Genomic DNA, 19,659 nt, shown 5'->3' on the forward strand with positions numbered 1-19,659 from the left:
AGATTGCAGGAGCCACTTGGTACTATCAAACCAGCCCGACTTGGCACTGGTGCCACCTTGGGTCTGGGAACCATCCTGCCTATCGTGGATTTTAAGGAGCCAGCCGGCTACTCCCAGCCACAGGCCCCCAACAAAAACCACGGCCCTTTTTTCTCGCAAACAAAACTTAGCTGCCTCACTTCTGGATGGCAGATTGCAGGAGCCACTTGGTGTAATCAAACCAGCCCGACTTGGCACTGGTGCCACCTTGGGTCTGGGAACCATCCTGCGTATCGTGGATTCTAAGGAGCCAGCCGGCCACTCCCAGCCACAGGCCCCCAAACAAAATCAACGGCGCTGTTCCCTGGAAAACAAAACACGCCTGCCAACTTTTTGATGGAGTTTGCAGGAGCCACTTGGTACTATCAAACCAGCCCGACTTGGCACTGGTGCCACCTTGGGTCTGGGAAACATCCTGCGTATCGTGGATTCTTAGGAGCCAGCCGGCCACTCCTAGCCACAGACCCCCAAACAAAAACCTAGGCCTATTTCTCTGGCAAACAAAAGTAAGCTGCCCTGCTTCTGGACGGCAGATTGCAGGAGACACTTGGTACTATCAAACCAGCCCGACTTGGCACTGGTGCCACCTTGGATCTGGGAACCATGCTGTGTATCGTGGATATTCAGGGGCCAGCTGGCCACTCTCAGCCATATGTCCCCAAACAGAAACCTCGGCCCGTTTCTCTGGCAAACAAAACTCAACTGCCCCTCTTCTGGATGGCAAATTGCAGGATGAACTTGATACTAAAACCGCAGGCCGACTTGGTAGTGGTGACACCTTGGGCCTGGGAACCATCATGCGTATCGAGCATTTTAAGGAGCCAGCCGGCCACTCCCAGCAATATGCCCCCAAAAACAATCCACGGAATTTTTCTCTGGCAAACAAAAATCAGCTGCCCCGCTTCTGGATGGCAGATTGCAGGAGCCACTTTGCACCATCAAACCAGCCCGACTTGGCACTGGTGCCACCTTGCATCTGGGAACCATGCTGCCTAGCGTGGATTTTCAGGAGCCAGCCGGCCACTCTCAGCTATATGCCCCCAAACAAAACCCACGGCCCGTTTCCCTGGCAAACAAAATTAAGCTGCCCCGCTTCTGGATGGCAGATTGCAGGACGCACTTGGTAGTATCAAACCAGCCCGACTTGGCACTGGTGCCACCTTGGGTCTGGGAACCATCCTGCGTATCGTGGGTTCAAAGGAGCCAGCCGGCCACTCCCAGCCACAGGCCCCCAAATACAAACAATGGCGCTTTTCCCTGGAAAACAAAACTCGCCTGCCAACTTTTTGATGGCAGATTGCAGGAGCCACTTGGTACTATCAAATCAGCCCAACTTGGCACTGCTGCCACCATGGGTCTGGTAACCATCCTGCCTATTGTAGCTTTTCAGGAGCCAGCCGGTCACTCCCAGCCATAGGTCCCCAGTCACAAACCTCGGCCCGTTTCCCTGGCAAACAAAAGTAAGCTGCCCCGCTTCTGGATGGCAGATTGCAGGAGCCACTTGGTACTATCAAACCAGCCCAACTTGGCACTGGTGCCACCTTGGGTCTGGGAACCATGCTGCGTAACACAGATTCTAAGGAGCCAGTCGGCCACTCCCAGCCACAAGCCCCCAAACACAAACAACGGCGCTATTCTCTGGCAAACAAAACTCAACTGCCCCTCTTCTGGATGGCAAATTGCAGGACGCACTTGGTACTATAAAAACAGCCCGACTTGGCACTGGTGCCACCTTGGGTCTGGGAACCATCCTGCGTATTGTGGGTTGTCAGGAGCCAGCCGAACACTCTCGGCCACAGACCCCAATTAAAAACAACGGCCCGTTTCACAGGCAAACAAAACTCAGCTGCCCCGCTTCTGGATGGGAGATTGCAGGAGGCACTTGACACTGTGAAACCAGCCCCACTTGGCACTGGTGCCACCTTGGGTCTGGGAACCATGCTGCGTATCATGGATTTTCAGGAGCCAGCCGGTCACTCTCAGCCATAGGCCCCCAAACACAAACCTCGGCCCGTTTCCCTGGCAAACAAAAGTAAGCTGCCCCGCTTCTGCATGGCAGATTGCAGGAGCTACTTAGTACTATCAAATCAGCCCGACTTGGCACAGGTGCCACCTTGGATCTGGGAACCATCCTGTGTATCGTGGATTTTCAGGGGCCAGCCGGCCACTCTCAGCCATATGCCCCCAAAAACAAACCACGGACCTTTTCTCTGGCAAACAAAAATCAGCTGCCCCACTTCTGGATGGCAGATTGCAGGAGCCACTTGGGACTATCACACCAGCACAACATGGCACTGCTGCCACCTTGGATCTGGGAACAATCCTGCGTATCGTACCTATTCAGGAACCAGCCGAACACTCCCAGCCACAGGCACCCAAACACAAACAACGGCCCATTTCCCTGGCAAACAAAAGTAAGCTGCCCCGCTTCTGGATGGCAGTTTGCAGGAGCCACTTGGGACTATCAAACCAGCCCGACTTGGTAATGGTACCACCTTGGATCTGGGAACCATCCGGCGTATCGTGGATTTTCAGGGGCCAGCCGGTCATTCCCAGCCATATGCCCCCAAACACAAACCTCGGCCCTTTTCTCTGGCAAACAAAACTCAACTGCCCCTCTTCTGGATGGCAAATTGCAGGACGCACTTGGTACTACAAAAAGAGCCCGACTTGGCAGTGGTGCCACCTTGGCTCTGGGAACCATCCTGCGTATCGAGCATTTTAAGGAGCCAGCCGGCAATTCCATGCCGTATGCCCCAAAAAGAAACCATGGACCTTTTCTCTGGCAAAAAAAACTCAGCTGTCCCGCTTCTGGATGGCAGATTGCAGGAGTCACTTTGAACCATACAACCAGCCTTACTTGGCACTGGTGCCACCTTGGATCTGGGAACCATCCTGCCTATCGTTGATTTTCAGGGGCCAGCCGGCCACTCTCAGCCATAGGCCCCCAAACACAAACCACAGCCCTTTTCTCTAGCAAACAAAATTCAACTGCCCCGCTTGTGGATGGCAAATTGCAGGAGCCACTGGGTACTACAAAAACAGCCTGACTTGGCACTGGTGCCACCTTGCGTCTGGTTACCATGCGGCGTATCGTGCATTTTAAGGAGCCAGGTGGCCACTCCCAGCCATATGCCCCCAAACACAACCCACGGCCCTTTTCTCTGGCAAACAAAACTCAGCTGCCCCGCTTCTGGATGGCAGATTGCAGGAGACACTTGGTACTATCAAACCAGCCCGACTTGGCACTGGTGCCACCTTGGGTCTGGGAACCATCCTGCGTATTGTGGATTGTCAGGAGACAGCCGACCACTCTCGGCCACAGAGCCCAATCAAAAACAAAGGTCCGTTTCCCTGGCAAAAAAAACTCAGCCGCCCCGCTTCTGGATGGGAGATTGCAGGAGGCACTTGACACTGTCAAACGAGCCCCACTTGGCACTGGTGCCACCTTGGGTCTGGGAACCATGCTGCGTATCATGGATTTTCAGGAGCCAGCCGGCCACTGCCAGCCACAGGCCCCCAAACACAAACCACAGCCTTTTTCTCTGGCAAACAAAACTCAGCTGCCCCGCTTCTGGATGGCACATTGCAGGAGCCACTTGGTACTATCAAACCAGCCCGACTTGGCACTGGTGCCACCTTGGGTCTGGGAACCATCCTGCCTATCGTGGATTTTAAGGAGCCAGCCGGCTACTCCCAGCCACAGGCCCCCAACAAAAACCACGGCCCTTTTTTCTCGCAAACAAAACTCAGCTGCCCCGCTTCTGGATGGGAGATTGCAGGAGGCACTTGGTGTAATCAAACCAGCCCGACTTGGCACTGGTGCCACCTTGGGTCTGGGAACCATCCTGCGTATCGTGGATTCTAAGGAGCCAGCCGGCCACTCCCAGCCACAGGCCCCCAAACAAAATCAACGGCGCTGTTCCCTGGAAAACAAAACACGCCTGCCAACTTTTTGATCGAGTTTGCAGGAGCCACTTGGTACTATCAAACCAGCCCGACTTGGCACTGGTGCCACCTTGGGTCTGGGAAACATCCTGCGTATCGTGGATTCTTAGGAGCCAGCCGGCCACTCCTAGCCACAGGCCCCCAAACAAAAACCTAGGCCTATTTCTCTGGCAAACAAAAGTAAGCTGCCCTGCTTCTGGATGGCAGATTGCAGGAGACACTTGGTACTATCAAACCAGCCTGACTTGGCACTGGTGCCACCTTGGATCTGGGAACCATGCTGTGTATCGTGGATATTCAGGGGCCAGCCGGCCACTCTCAGCCATATGTCCCCAAACAGAAACCTCGGCCCGTTTCTCTGGCAAACAAAACTCAACTGCCCCTCTTCTGGATGGCAAATTGCAGGATGAACTTGATACTAAAACCGCAGGCCGACTTGGTAGTGGTGACACCTTGGGCCTGGGAACCATCATGCGTATCGAGCATTTTAAGGAGCCAGCCGGCCACTCCCAGCAATATGCCCCCAAAAACAATCCACGGAATTTTTCTCTGGCAAACAAAAATCAGCTGCCCCGCTTCTGGATGGCAGATTGCAGGAGACACTTTGCACCATCAAACCAGCCCGACTTGGCACTGGTGCCACCTTGCATCTGGGAACCATGCTGCCTAGCGTGGATTTTCAGGAGCCAGCCGGCCACTCTCAGCTATATGCCCCCAATCAAAACCCACGGCCCGTTTCCCTGGCAAACAAAAGTAAGCTGCCCCGCTTCTGGATGGCAGATTGCAGGACGCACTTGGTAGTATCAAACCAGCCCGACTTGGCACTGGTGCCACCTTGGGTCTGGGAACCATCCTGCGTATCGTGGGTTCAAAGGAGCCAGCCGGCCACTCCCAGCCACAGGCCCCCAAATACAAACAATGGCGCTTTTCCCTGGAAAACAAAACTCGCCTGCCAACTTTTTGATGGCAGATTGCCGGAGCCACTTGTTACTATCAAACCAGCCCAACTTGGCACTGGTGCCACCATGGGTCTGGTAACCATCCTGCCTATTGTAGATTTTCAGGAGCCAGCCGGTCACTCCCAGCCATAGGTCCCCAGTCACAAACCTCGGCCCGTTTCCCTGGCAAACAAAAGTAAGCTGCCCCGCTTCTGGATGGCAGATTGCAGGAGCCACTTGGTACTATCAAACCAGCCCAACTTGGCACTGGTGCCACCTTGGGTCTGGGAACCATGCTGCGTGACACAGATTCTAAGGAGCCAGTCGGCCACTACCAGCCACAAGCCCCCAAACACAAACAACGGCGCTATTCTCTGGCAAACAAAACTCAACTGCCCCTCTTCTGGATGGCAAATTGCAGGACGCACTTGGTACTATAAAAACAGCCCGACTTGGCACTGGTGCCACCTTGGGTCTGGGAACCATCCTGCGTATTGTGGGTTGTCAGGAGCCAGCCGAACACTCCCAGCCACAGGCCCCCAAATACAAACCAAAGCCTTTTTCTCTGGCAAACAAAACTCAGCTGCCCCGCTTCTGGATGGCAGATTGCAGGAGCCACTTGGGACTATCACACCAGAACAACATGGCACTGCTGCCACCTTGGATCTGGGAACCATCCTTCCTATCGTGGATTTTCAGGGGCCAGCCGGTCACTCTCAGCCATAGGCCCCAAACACAAACCACGGACCTTTTCTCTGGAAAACAAAACTCAACTGCCCCTCTTCTGGATGGCAGATTGCAGGAGCCACTGGGTACTATGAAACCAGCCCTACTTGGCACTGATGCCACCTTGGGTCTGGGAACCATGCTGCGTATCATGGATTTTCAGGAGCCAGCCGGCCACTGCCAGCCACAGGCCCCGAAACACAAACAACAGCCTTTTTCTCTGGCAAACAAAATTCAGCTGCCCCGCTTCTGGATGGCAGATTGCAGGAACCACTTGGTACTAACAAACCAGCCCGACTTGGCACTGGTGCCACCTTGGGTCTGGGAACCATCCTGCGTATCGTGGATTCTAAGGAGCCAGCTGGCCACTCCCAGCCACAGGCCCCAAAACACGCACAACGGTGCTTTTCCCTGGAAAACAAAACTCGCCTGCCAAACTTTTGATGGCAGATTGCAGGAGCCACTTGGTACTATCAAACCAGCCCAACTTGGCACTGGTGCCACCATGGGTCTGGTCACCATCCTGCCTATCGTAGCTTTTCAGGAGCCAGCCAGCCACCCCAATCCAGAGGCCCCCAGACAAATATTTCGGCCCGTTTCCCTGGCAAACAAAAGTAAGCTGCCCCGCTTCTGCATGGCAGATTGCAGGAGCCACTTTGCACCATCAAACCAGCCCAACTTGGCACTGGTGCCACCTCAGGTCTGGGAACCATCCTGCGTATCGTGGGTTCTAAGGAGCCAGCCGGCCACTCCCAGCCACAGGCCCCCAAACACAAACAACGGCGCTTTTCCCTGGAAAACACAACTCGCCTGCCAACTTTTTGATGGCAGATTGCAGGAGCCACTTGGTACTATCAAACCAGCCCAACTTGGCACTGGTGCCACCATGGGTCTGGTCACCATCCTGCCTATCGTAGCTTTTCAGGAGCCAGCCAGCCACCCCCAGCCAGAGGCACCTAGACACAAACCTCGGCCCGTTTCCCTGGCAAACAAAAGTAAGCTGCCCCGCTTCTGCATGGCAGATTGCAGGAGCTGCTTAGTACTATCAAACCAGCCCGACATGGCACTGGTGCCACCTCAGGTCTGGGAACCATCCTGCCTATCGTGGATTTTCAGGGGCCAGCCGGCCACTCTCAGCCATATGCCCCCAAAAACAAACCACGGCCCTTTTCTCTGGCAAACAAAACTCAACTGCCCCTCTTCTGGATGGCAAATTTTAGGACGCCCTTAGTACTACGAACACCGCCCGACGTGGCCCTGGTGCCACCTTGTGTCAGGGAACCATCCTGCATATCGAGCTTTTTAAGGAGCCAGACGGCCACGCCCAGCCATAAACCCCCAAAAACAAACCACGGACCATTTCTCTTGGAAACAAAAATCCGCTGCCCCGCGTCTGGATGGCAGATTGCAGGAGCCACTTTGCACCATCAAACCAGCCCGACTTGGCACTGGTGCCACCTTGGGTCTGGGAACAATCCTGCATATCGTGGATTCTAAGGAGCCAGCCGGCCACTCCCAGCCACAGGCCCCCAAACACAAACAACGGCGCTTTTCCCTGGAAAACAAAATTCGCCTGCCAACTTTTTGATGGCAGATTGCAGGAGCCACTTGGTACTATCAAACCAGCCCAACTTGGCACTGGTGCCACCTCTGGTCTGGGAACCATCCTGCCTATCGTAGCTTTTCAGGAGCCAGCCGGTCACTCCCAGCCATAGACCCCCAGACACAAACCTCGGCCCGTTTCCCTGGAAAACAAAAGTAAGCTACCCCAATTCTGGATGGCAGATTGCAGGAGCCACTTGGTACTATCAAATCAGCCCAACTTGGCACTGGTGCCACCATGGGTCTGGTAAACATCCTGCCTATCGTAGCTTTTCAGGAGCCAGCCGGTCACTCCCTGCCATAGGCCCCTGGACACAAACCTCGGCCCGTTTCCCTGGCAAACAAAAGTAAGCTGCCCCGCTTTTGGATGGCAGATTGCAGGATGCACTTGGTACTTACAAACCAGCCCGACTTGGCCCTGGTGCCACCTTGGCTCTGGGAACCATGCTGCGTAACGTAGATTCTACGAGGACAGGCGGCCACTCCCAGCCACAGGCCTCTAAACAAAAACAACGGCGCTTTTCCCTGGAAAACAAAACTCGCCTGCCAACTTCTTGATGGCAGATTGCAGGAGCCACTTGGTACTATCAAACCAGCCCAACTTGGCACTGGTGCCACCATGGGTCTGGTCACCATCCTGCCTATCGTAGCTTTTTAGGAGCCAGCAGCTCACTCCCAGCCATAGGCCTCCAGACAAATACCTCGGCACGTTTCCCTGGCAAACAAAAGTAGGCTGCCCCGCTTCTGGATGGCAAATTGCAGGACGCACTTGGTACTACGAAAACAGCCCGACTTGGCACTGATGCCACCTTGGGTCAGGGAACAATCCTGCGTATAGAGCTTTTTAAGGAGCCAGCCGGCCACGTCCAGTCATATACCCCCAAAAAAAACCACGGAACATTTCTCCAGCAAACAAAAATCCGCTGCCCCGCGTCTGGATGGCAGATTGCAGGAGCTATTTAGTATTATCAAACCAGGCCGACTTGGCACTGGTGGCACCATGAGTCTGGTAACCATCCTGCCTATCGTAGCTTTTCAGTAGCCAGCCGGTCACTCCCAGCCATAGGCCCCCAGACAAATACCTCGGCCCGTTTCCCTGGGAAACAAAAGTAAGCTGTCCCGCTTCTGGATGGAAGATTGCAGGAGCCACTTGGTACTCTCAAACCAGCCCAACTTGTTCCCAGACCCAAGGTGGCACCAGTGCCAAGTCGGGCTGGTTTGATGGTGCAACGTGGCTCCTGCAATCTGCCATCCAAAAGCGGGGCAGCTTACTTTTGTTTGCCAGGGAAACGGGCCGAGGTTTGTGTCTGGGGGCCTATGGCAGGGAGTGACCGGCTGGCTCCTCAAAAGCAACGATAGGCAGGATGTTTACCAGACCCATGGTGGCACCAGTGCCAAGTTGGGCTGATTTGATAGTACCAAGTGGCTCCTGCAATCTGCGATCCAGAATCGGGGTAGCTTACTTTTGTTTTCCAGGGAAACGGGCCGAGGTTTGTGTCTGGGGGTCTATGGCTGGGAGTGACCGGCTGGCTCCCGAAAAGCTACGATAGGCAGGATGGTTCCCAGACCAGAGGTGGCACCAGTGCCAAGTTGGGCTGGTTTGATAGTACCAAGTGGCTCCTGCAATCTGCCATCAAAAAGTTGGCAGGCGAATTTTGTTTTCCAGGGAAAAGCGCCGTTGTTTTTGTTTGGGGGCCTGTGGCTGGGAGTGGCCGGCTGGCTCCTTAGAATCCACGATATGCAGGATTGTTCCCAGACCCAAGGTGGCACCAGTGCCAAGTCGGGCTGGTTTGATGGTGCAAAGTGGCTCCTGCAATCTGCCATCCAGACGCGGGGCAGCGGATTTTTGTTTCCAAGAGAAATGGTCCGTGGTTTGTTTTTGGGGGTTTATGGCTGGGCGTGGCCGGCTGGCTCCTTTAAAAGCTCGATATGCAGGATGGTTCCCTGACACAAGGTGGCACCAGTGCCACGTCGGGCGGTTTTCGTAGTACAAAGTGCGTCCTAAAATTTGCCATCCAGAAGAGGGGCAGTTGAGTTTTGTTTGCCAGAGAAAAGGGCCGTGGTTTGTTTTTGGGGGCATATGGCTGAGAGTGGCCGGCTGGCTCCTGAAAAGCTACGATAGGCAGGATGTTTACCAGACCCATGGTGGCACCAGTGCCAAGTTGGGCTGATTTGATAGTACCAAGTGGCTCCTGCAATCTGCCATCCAGAATCGGGGTAGCTTACTTTTGTTTTCCAGGGAAACGGGCCGAGCTTTGTGTCTGGGGGTCTATGGTTGGGAGTGGCCGGCTGGCTCCTTAGAAACCACGATACGCAGCATGGTTCCCAGACCTGAGGTGGCACCAGTGCCAAGTTGGGCTGGTTTGATACTACCAAGTGGTTCCTGCAATCTGCCATCCAGAAGCGGGGCAGCTTACTTTTGTTTGCCAGGGAAACGGACCGTTGTTTGTGTTTGGGGGCCTATGGCTGGGACAACCGGCTGGCTCCTTAAAATCTACGATACGCAGGATGGTTCCCAGACCAGAGGTGGCACCAGTGCCCAGTTGGGCTGGTTTGATGGTGCAAAGTGGCTTCTGCAATCTGCCATCCAGAAGCGGGGCAGCTTACTTTTGTTTGCCAGGGAAACGGGCCGAGCTTTGTGTCTCGGGGCCTATGGCTGTGAGTGACCGGCTGGCTCCTGAAAAGCTTCGATAGGCAGGATGGTGACCAGACCCATGGTGGCACCAGTGCCAAGTTGGGCTGGTTTGATAGTACCAAGTGGCTCCTGCAATCTGCCATCAAAATGTTGTCAGGCGAGTTTTGTTTTCCAGGGAAAAGCGTCGTTGTTTGTGTTTGGGGGCCTGTGGCTGGGAGTGGCCGGCTGGCTCCTTAGAAACCACGATACGCAGCATGGTTCCCAGACAAGAGGTGACACCAGTGCCAAGTTGGGCTGGTTTGATAGTACCAAGTGGTTCCTGCAATCTGCCATCCAGAAGCGGGGCAGCTTACTTTTGTTTGCCACGGAAACGGGCCGTTGTTTGTGTTTGGGGGCCTGTGGCTGGGAGTGGCCGACTGGCTCCTTAGAATCCACGATACGCAGGATGGTTCCCAGACCAGAGGTGGCACCAGTGCCAAGTTGGGCTGGTTTGATAATACCAAGTGGCTCCTGCAATCTGCCATCCAGAAGCGGGGCAGCTTAATTTTGTTTGCCAGGGAAACGGGCCAAGGTTTGTGTCTGGGGGCCTATGGCTGTGAGTGACCGGCTAGGTCCTGAAAAGCTACGAGAGGCATGATGGTGACCAGACCCATGGTGGCACCAGTGCCAAGTTGGGCTGGTTTGATAGTACCAAGTGGCTCCTGCAATCTGCCATCAAAAATCGGCAAGCGAGTGTTGATTTCCAGGGAAAAGCGTCGTTGTTTGTGTTTGGGGGCCTGTGGCTGGGAGTGGCCGGCTGGCTCCTTAGAATCCACGATACGCAGCATGGTTCCCAGACCCAAGGTGGCACCAGTGCCAAGTCGGGCTGGCTTGATAATACCAAGTGGTTCCTGCAATCGGCCATCAAAATGTTCGCAGGCGAGTTTTGTTTTCCAGGGAAAAGCGCCGTTGTTTGTGCCTGGGGCCCTATGGCCTGGGGTGGACGGATGGCTAATTAGAATCCACGATACACAGGATGGTTCCCAGACCCATGGTGGCACCAGTGCCAAGTTGGGCTGGTTTGATAGTACCAAGTGGTTCCTGCAATCTGCCATCCAGAAGCGGGGCAGCTTACTTTTGTTTGCCAGGGAAACGGTCCGAGGTTTGTGTCTGGGGGCCTATGGCTGGGAGTGACCGGCTGGCTCCTGAAAAGCTACGATAGGCAGGATGGTGACCAGACCCATGGTGGCACCAGTGCCAAGTTGGGCTGGCTTGATAATACCAAGTGGTTCCTGCAATCGGCCATCAAAAAGTTGGCAGGCGAGTTTTGTTTTCCAGGGAAAAGCGCCGTTGTTTGTGCCTGGGGCCCTATGGCCTGGAGTGGACGGATGGCTAATTAGAACCCACGAGACGCAGGATGGTTCCCAGACCTGAGGTGGCACCAGTGCCAAGTTGGGCTGGTTTGACGGTGCAAAGTGGCTCCTGCAATCTGCCATCCAGAAGCGGGGCAGCTTACTTTTGTTTGCCAGGGAAACGGGCCGAAATATTTGTCTGGGGGCCTCTGGCTGGGGGTGGCTGGCTGGCTCCTGAAAAGCTACGATAGGCAGGATGGTGACCAGACCCATGGTGGCACCAGTGCCAAGTTGGGCTGGTTTGATAGTACCAAGTGGCTCCTGCAATCTGCCATCAAAAACTTGGCAGGCGAGTTTTGTTTTCCAGGGAAAAGTGCCGTTGTTTGTGTTTGGGGGCCTGTGGCTGGGAGTGGCCGGCTGGCTCCTTAGAATCCACGATACGCAGCATGGTTCCCAGACCCAAGGTGGCACCAGTGCCAAGTCGGGCTGGCTTGATAATACCAAGTGGTTCCTGCAATCGGCCATCAAAATGTTCGCAGGCGAGTTTTGTTTTCCAGGGAAAAGCGCCTTTGTTTGTGCCTGGGGCCCTATGGCCTGGAGTGGACGGATGGCTAATTAGAATCCACGATACACAGGATGGTTCCCAGACCCATGGTGGCACCAGTGCCAAGTTGGGCTGGTTTGATAGTACCAAGTGGTTCCTGCAATCTGCCATCCAGAAGCGGGGCAGCTTACTTTTGTTTTCCAGGGAAACGGTCCGAGGTTTGTGTCTGGGGGCCTATGGCTGGGAGTGACCGGCTGGCTCCTGAAAAGCTACGATAGGCAGGATGGTGACCAGACCCATGGTGGCACCAGTGCCAAGTTGGGCTGGCTAGATAATACCAAGTGGTTCCTGCAATCGGCCATCAAAAAGTTGGCAGGCGAGTTTTGTTTTCCAGGGAAAAGCGCCGTTGTTTGTGCCTGGGGCCCTAAGGCCTGGAGTGGACGGATGGCTAATTAGAATCCAGAATACACAGGATGGTTCCCAGACCCATGGTGGCACCAGTGCCAAGTTGGGCTGGTTTGATAGTACCAAGTGGTTCCTGCAATCTGCCATCCAGAAGCGGGGCAGCTTACTTTTGTTTTCCAGGGAAACGGGCCGAGGTTTTTGTCTGGGGGCCTATGGCTGGGAGTGACCGGCTGGCTCCTGAAAAGCTACGATAGGCAGGATGGTGACCAGACCCATGACGGCACCAGTGTCAAGTTGGGCTGGTTTGATAGTACCAAGTGGCTCCTGCAATCTGCCATCAAAAAGTTGGCAGGCGAGTTTTGTTTTCCAGGGAAAAGCGCCGTTGTTTGTGTTTGGGGGCCTGTGGCTGGGAGTGGCCGGCTGGCTCCTTAGAATCCACGATACTCAGCATGGTTCCCAGATCAGAGGTGGCACCAGTGCCAAGTTGGGCTGGTTTGATAGTACCAAGTGCGTCCGGGAATCTGCCATCCAGAAGCGGGGCAGCTTACTTTTGTTTGCCAGGGAAACGGGCCGAGGTATTTGTCTGGGGGCCTATGGCTGGGAGTGACCCGCTGGCTCCTGAAAAGTTACGATAGGCAGGATGGTGACCAGACCCATGGTGGCACCAGTGCCAAGTTGGGCTGGTTTGATAGTACCAAGTGGCTCCTGCAATCTGCCATCAAAAAGTTGGCAGGCGAGTTTTGTTTTCCAGGGAAAAGCGCCGTTGTTTGTGTTTGGGGGCCTGTGGCTGGGAGTGGCCGGCTGGCTCCTTAGAATCCACGATACGCAGGATGGTTCCCAGACTTGACGTGGCACCAGTGCCAAGTCGGGCTGGTTTGATAGTACCAAGTGCGTCCTGCAATCTGCCATCCAGAAGCGGGGCAGCTTACTTTTGTTTTCCAGGGAAACGGGCCGAGGTATTTGTCTGGGGGCCTATGGCTGGGAGTGACCGGCTGGCTCCTGAAAAGCTACGATAGGCAGGATGGTGACCAGACCCATGGTGGCACCAGTGCCAAGTTGGGCTGGTTTGATAGTACCAAGTGGCTCCTGCAATCTGCCATCAAAAAGTTGTCAGGCGAGTTTTGTTTTCCAGGGAAAAGCGCCGTTGTTTGTGTTTGGGTGCCTGTGGCTGGGAGTGGCCGGCTGGCTCCTTAGAATCCACGATACGCAGGATGGTTCCCAGACCAGTGGTGGCACCAGTGCCAAGTCGGGCTGGTTTGATAGTAACAAGTGCGTCCTACTATCTGCCATCCAGAAGCGGGGCAGCTTACTTTTGTTTGCCAGGGAAACGGGCCGAGCTTTGTGTCTGGGGGCCTATGGCTGGGAGTGACCGGCTGGCTCCTGAAAAGCTACGATAGGCAGGATGGTGACCAGACCCATGGTGGCACCAGTGCCAAGTTGGCCTGGTTTGATAGTACCAAGTGGCTCCTGCAATCTGCCATCAAAAAGTTGTCAGGCGAGTTTTGTTTTCCAGGGAAAAGCGCCGTTGTTTGTGTTTGGGGGCCTGTGGCTGGGAGTGGCCGGCTGGCTCCTTAGAATCCATGATACGCAGGATGGTTCCCAGACCAGAGGTGGCAACAGTGACAAGTCGGGCCAGTTTGATGGTGCAAAGTGGCTCCTGCAATCTGCCATCCAGAAGCAGGGCTGCTTACTTTTGTTTGCCAGGGAAAGGAGCCGAGGTTTGTGTCTGGGGGCCTATGGCTGGGAGTGACCAGCTGGCTCCTGAAAAGGTACGATAGGCAGGATGGTTACCAGACCCATGGTGGCACCAGTGCCAAGTTCGGCTGATTTGATAGTACCAAGTGGCTCCTGCAATCTGCCATCAAAATGTTGGTAGGCGAGTTTTGTTTTCCAGAGAAAAGCGCCGTTGTTTGTGTTTGGGGGCCTGTGGGTGGGAGTGGCCGGATGGCTAATTAGAATCCACGATACGCAGGATGGTTCCCAGACCTAAAGTGGCACCAGTGACAAGTCGGGCCAGTTTGATGGTGCAAAGTTGCTACTGAAATCTGCCATCCAGAAACGGGGCAGCTTACTTTTGTTTGCCAGGGAAACGGGCCAAGGTTTGTGTCTGGGGGCCTATGGCTGTGCGTGACCGGCTAGGTCCTGAAAAGCTACGAGAGGCATGATGGTGACCAGACCCATGGTGGCACCAGTGCCAAGTTGGGCTGGTTTGATAGTACCAAGTGGCTCCTGCAATCTGCCATCAAAAAGTCGGGAAGCGAGTGTTGATTTCCAGGGAAAAGCGCCGTTGTTTTTGTTTGGGGGCCTATGGGTGGGAGTGGCCGGCTGGCTCCTTAGAATCCACGAGACGCAGGATGGTTCCCAGACCTGAGGTGGCACCAGTGCCAAGTTGGGCTGGTTTGATAGTACCAAGTGCGTCCTGCAATCTGCCATCCAGAAGCGGGGTAGCTTACTTTTGTTTGCCAGGGAAACGGTCCGAGGTTTGTGTCTCGGGGCCTATGGCTGGGAGTGACCGGCTGGCTCCTGAAAAGCTACGATAGGCAGGATGGTGACCAGACCCATGGTGGCACCAGTGCCAAGTTGGGCTGGTTTGATAGTACCAAGTGGCTCCTGCAATCTGCCATCAAAAATTTGGCAGGCGAGTTTGTTATCCAGGGAAAAGCGCCGTTGTTTGTGCCTGGGGCCCTATGGCCTGGAGTGGACGGATGGCTAATTAGAATCCACGATACCCAGGATGGTTCCCAGACCCATGGTGGCACCAGTGCCAAGTTGGGCTGGTTTGATAGTACCAAGTGGTTCCTGCAATCTGCCATCCAGAAGCGGGGCAGCTTACTTTTGTTTGCCAGGGAAACGGTCCGAGGATTGTGTCTGGGGGCCTAAGCCTGGAAGTGACCGGCTGGCTCGTGAAAAGCTACGATAGGCAGGATGGTGACCAGACCCATGACGGCACCAGTGCCAAGTTGGGCTGGTTTGATAGTACCAAGTGGCTCCTGCAATCTGCCATCAAAAACTTGGCAGGCGAGTTTTGTTTTCCAGGGAAAAGCGCCGTTGTTTGTGTTTGGGGGCCTGTGGCTGGGAGTGGCCGGCTGGCTCCTTAGAATCCACGATACTCAGCATGGTTCCCAGACCAGAGGTGGCACCAGTGCCAAGTTGGGCTGGTTTGATTGTAACTAGTGCGTCCGGGAATCTGCCATCCAGAAGCGGGGCAGCTTACTTTTGTTTGCCAGGGAAACGGGCCGAGGTTTGTGTCTGGGGGCCTATGGCTGGGAGTGGCCGGCTGGCTCATGAAAAGCTACGATAGGCAGGATGGTGACCAGACCCATGGTGGCACCAGTGCCAAGTTGGGCTGGTTTGATAGTACCAAGTGGCTCCTGCAATCTGCCATCAAAAAGTCGGCAAGCGAGTGTTGATTTCCAGGGAAAAGCGTCGTTGTTTGTGTTTGGGGGCCTGTGGCTGGGAGTGGCCGGCTGGCTCCTTAGAATCCACGATACGCAGCATGGTTCCCAGACCCAAGGTGGCACCAGTGCCAAGTCGGGCTGGCTTGATAATACCAAGTGGTTCCTGCAATCGGCCATCAAAAAGTTGGCAGGCGAGTTTTGTTTTCCAGGGAAAAGCGCCGTTGTTTGTGCCTGGGGCCCTATGGCCTGGAGTGGACGGATGGCTAATTAGAATCCACGATACACAGGATGGTTCCCAGACCCATGGTGGCACCAGTGCCAAGTTGGGCTGGTTTGATAGTACCAAGTGGTTCCTGCAATCTGCCATCCAGAAGCGGGGCAGCTTACTTTTGTTTGCCAGGGAAACGGTCCGAGGTTTGTGTCTGGGGGCCTATGGCTGGGAGTGACCGGCTGGCTCCTGAAAAGCTACGATAGGCAGGATGGTGACCAGACCCATGGTGGCACCAGTGCCAAGTTGGGCTGGCTTGATAATACCAAGTGGTTCCTGCAATCGGCCATCAAAAAGTTGGCAGGCGAGTTTTGTTTTCCAGGGAAAAGCGCCGTTGTTTGTGCCTGGGGCCCTATGGCCTGGAGTGGACGGATGGCTAATTAGAACCCACGAGACGCAGGATGGTTCCCAGACCTGAGGTGGCACCAGTGCCAAGTTGGGCTGGTTTGACGGTGCAAAGTGGCTCCTGCAATCTGCCATGCAGAAGCGGGGCAGCTTACTTTTGTTTGCCAGGGAAACGGGCCGAAATATTTGTCTGGGGGCCTCTGGCTGGGGGTGGCTGGCTGGCTCCTGAAAAGCTACGATAGGCAGGATGGTGACCAGACCCATGGTGGCACCAGTGCCAAGTTGGGCTGGTTTGATAGTACCAAGTGGCTCCTGCAATCTGCCATCAAAAACTTGGCAGGCGAGTTTTGTTTTCCAGGGAAAAGCGCCGTTGTTTGTGTTTGGGGGCCTGTGGCAGGGAGTGGCCGGCTGGCTCCTTAGAATCCACGATACGCAGCATGGTTCCCAGACCCAAGGTGGCACCAGTGCCAAGTCGGGCTGGCTTGATAATACCAAGTGGTTCCTGCAATCGGCCATCAAAAAGTTGGCAGGCGAGTTTTGTTTTCCAGGGAAAAGCGCCGTTGTTTGTGCCTGGGGCCCTATGGCCTGGAGTGGACGGATGGCTAATTAGAATCCACGATACACAGGATGGTTCCCAGACCCATGGTGGCACCAGTGCCAAGTTGGGCTGGTTTGATAGTAACAAGTGGTTCCTGCAATCTGCCATCCAGAAGCGGGGCAGCTTACTTTTGTTTGCCAGGGAAACGGTCCGAGGTTTGTGTCTGGGGGCCTATGGCTGGGAGTGACCGGCTGGCTCCTGAAAAGCTACGATAGGCAGGATGGTGACCAGACCCATGGTGGCACCAGTGCCAAGTTGGGCTGGCTAGATAATACCAAGTGGTTCCTGCAATCGGCCATCAAAAAGTTGGCAGGCGAGTTTTGTTTTCCAGGGAAAAGCGCTGTTGTTTGTGCCTGGGGCCCTATGGCCTGGAGTGGACGGATGGCTAATTAGAATCCACGATACAAAGGATGGTTCCCAGACCCATGGTGGCACCAGTGCCAAGTTGGGCTGGTTTGATAGTACCAAGTGGTTCCTGCAATCTGCCATCCAGAAGCGGGGCAGCTTACTTTTGTTTTCCAGGGAAACGGGCCGAGGTTTTTGTCTGGGGGCCTATGGCTGGGAGTGACCGGCTGGCTCGTGAAAAGCTACGATAGGCAGGATGGTGACCAGACCCATGACGGCACCAGTGCCAAGTTGGGCTGGTTTGATAGTACTAAGTGGCTCCTGCAATCTGCCATCACAAACTTGGCGGGCGAGTTTTGTTTTCCAGGGAAAAGCGCCGTTGTTTTTGTTTGGGGGCCTGTGGCTGGGAGTGGCCGGCTGGCTCCTTAGAATCCACGATACTCAGCATGGTTCCCAGATCAGAGGTGGAACCTGTGCCAAGTTGGGCTGGTTTGATAGTACCAAGTGCGTCCGGGAATCTGCCATCCAGAAGCGGGGCAGCTTACTTTTGTTTGCCAGGGAAACGGGCCGTGGGTTTTGTTTGGGGGCCTATGGCTGAGAGTGACCGGCTGGCTCCTGAAAAGTTACGATAGGCAGGATGGTGACCAGACCCATGGTGGCACCAGTGCCAAGTTGGGCTGGTTTGATAGTACCAAGTGGCTCCTGCAATCTGCCATCAAAAAGTTGGCAGGCGAGTTTTGTTTTCCAGGGAAAAGCGCCGTTGTTTGTGTTTGGGGGCCTGTGGCTGGGAGTGGCCGGCTGGCTCCTTAGAATCCACGATACGCAGGATGGTTCCCAGACTTGACGTGGCACCAGTGCCAAGTCGGGCTGGTTTGATAGTACCAAGTGGCTCCTGCAATCAGCCATCCAGAAGCGGGGCAGCTTACTTTTGTTTGCCAGGGAAACGGGCCGAGCTTTGTGTCTGGGGGCCTATGGCTGGGAGTGACCGGCTGGCTCCTGAAAAGCTACGATAGGCAGGATGGTGACCAGACCCATGGTGGCACCAGTGCCAAGTTGGGCTGGTTTGATAGTACCAAGTGGCTCCTGCAATCTGCCATCAAAAAGTTGTCAGGCGAGTTTTGTTTTCCAGGGAAAAGCGCCGTTGTTTGTGTTTGGGGGCCTGTGGCTGGGAGTGGCCGGCTGGCTAATTAGAACCCACGATACGCAGGATGGTTCCCAGACCAGAGGTGGCAACAGTGACAAGTCGGGCCAGTTTGATGGTGCAAAGTGGCTCCTGCAATCTGCCATCCAGAAGCAGGGCTGCTTACTTTTGTTTGCCAGGGAAAGGAGCCGAGGTTTTTGTCTGGGGGCCTATGGCTGGGAGTGACCAGCTGGCTCCTGAAAAGGTACGATAGGCAGGATGTTTACCAGACCCATGGTGGCACCAGTGCCAAGTTGGGCTGATTTGATAGTACCAAGTGGCTCCTGCAATCTGCCATCAAAATGTTGGTAGGCGAGTTTTGTTTTCCAGGGAAAAGCGCCGTTGTTTGTGTTTGGGGGCCTGTGGGTGGGAGTGGCCGGATGGCTAATTAGAATCCACGATACGCAGGATGGTTCCCAGACCTAAAGTGGCACCAGTGACAAGTCGGGCCAGTTTGATGGTGCAAAGTTGCTACTGAAATATGCCATCCAGAAACGGGGCAGCTTACTTTTGTTTGCCAGGGAAACGGGCCAAGGTTTGTGTCTGGGGGCCTATGGCTGTGAGTGACCCGCTAGGTCCTTAAAAGCTACGAGAGGCATGATGGTGACCAGACCCATGGTGGCACCAGTGCCAAGTTGGGCTGGTTTGATAGTACCAAGTGGCTCCTGCAATCTGCCATCAAAAAGTCGGCAAGCGAGTGTTGATTTCCAGGGAAAAGCGCCGTTGTTTGTGTTTGGGGGCCTGTGGCAGGGAGTGGCCGGCTGGCTCCTTAGAATCCACGATACGCAGCATGGTTCCCAGACCCAAGGTGGCACCAGTGCCAAGTCGGGCTGGCTTGATAATACCAAGTGGTTCCTGCAATCGGCCATCAAAAAGTTGGCAGGCGAGTTTTGTTTTCCAGGGAAAAGCGCCGTTGTTTTTGTTTGGGGGCCTATGGGTGGGAGTGGCCGGCTGGCTCCTTAGAATCCACGAGACGCAGGATGGTTCCCAGACCTGAGGTGGCACCAGTGCCAAGTTGGGCTGGTTTGATAGTACCAAGTGCGTCCTGCAATCTGCCATCCAGAAGCGGGGTAGCTTACTTTTGTTTGCCAGGGAAACGGGCCGAGGTTTGTGTCTCGGGGCCTATGGCTGGGAGTGACCGGCTGGCTCCTGAAAAGCTACGATAGGCAGGATGGTGACCAGACCCATGGTGGCACCAGTGCCAAGTTGGGCTGGTTTGATAGTACCAAGTGGCTCCTGCAATCTGCCATCAAAAAGTTGGCAGGTGAGTTTTGTTTTCCAGGGAAAAGCGCCGTTGTTTGTGTTTGGGGGCCTGTGGTTGGGAGTGGCCGGCTGGCTCCTTAGAATCCACGATACG

Source organism: Melospiza melodia, chromosome 3, assembly GCF_035770615.1.
Source record: "Melospiza melodia melodia isolate bMelMel2 chromosome 3, bMelMel2.pri, whole genome shotgun sequence".
NCBI classification, from domain to species: Eukaryota; Metazoa; Chordata; class Aves; order Passeriformes; family Passerellidae; genus Melospiza; species Melospiza melodia.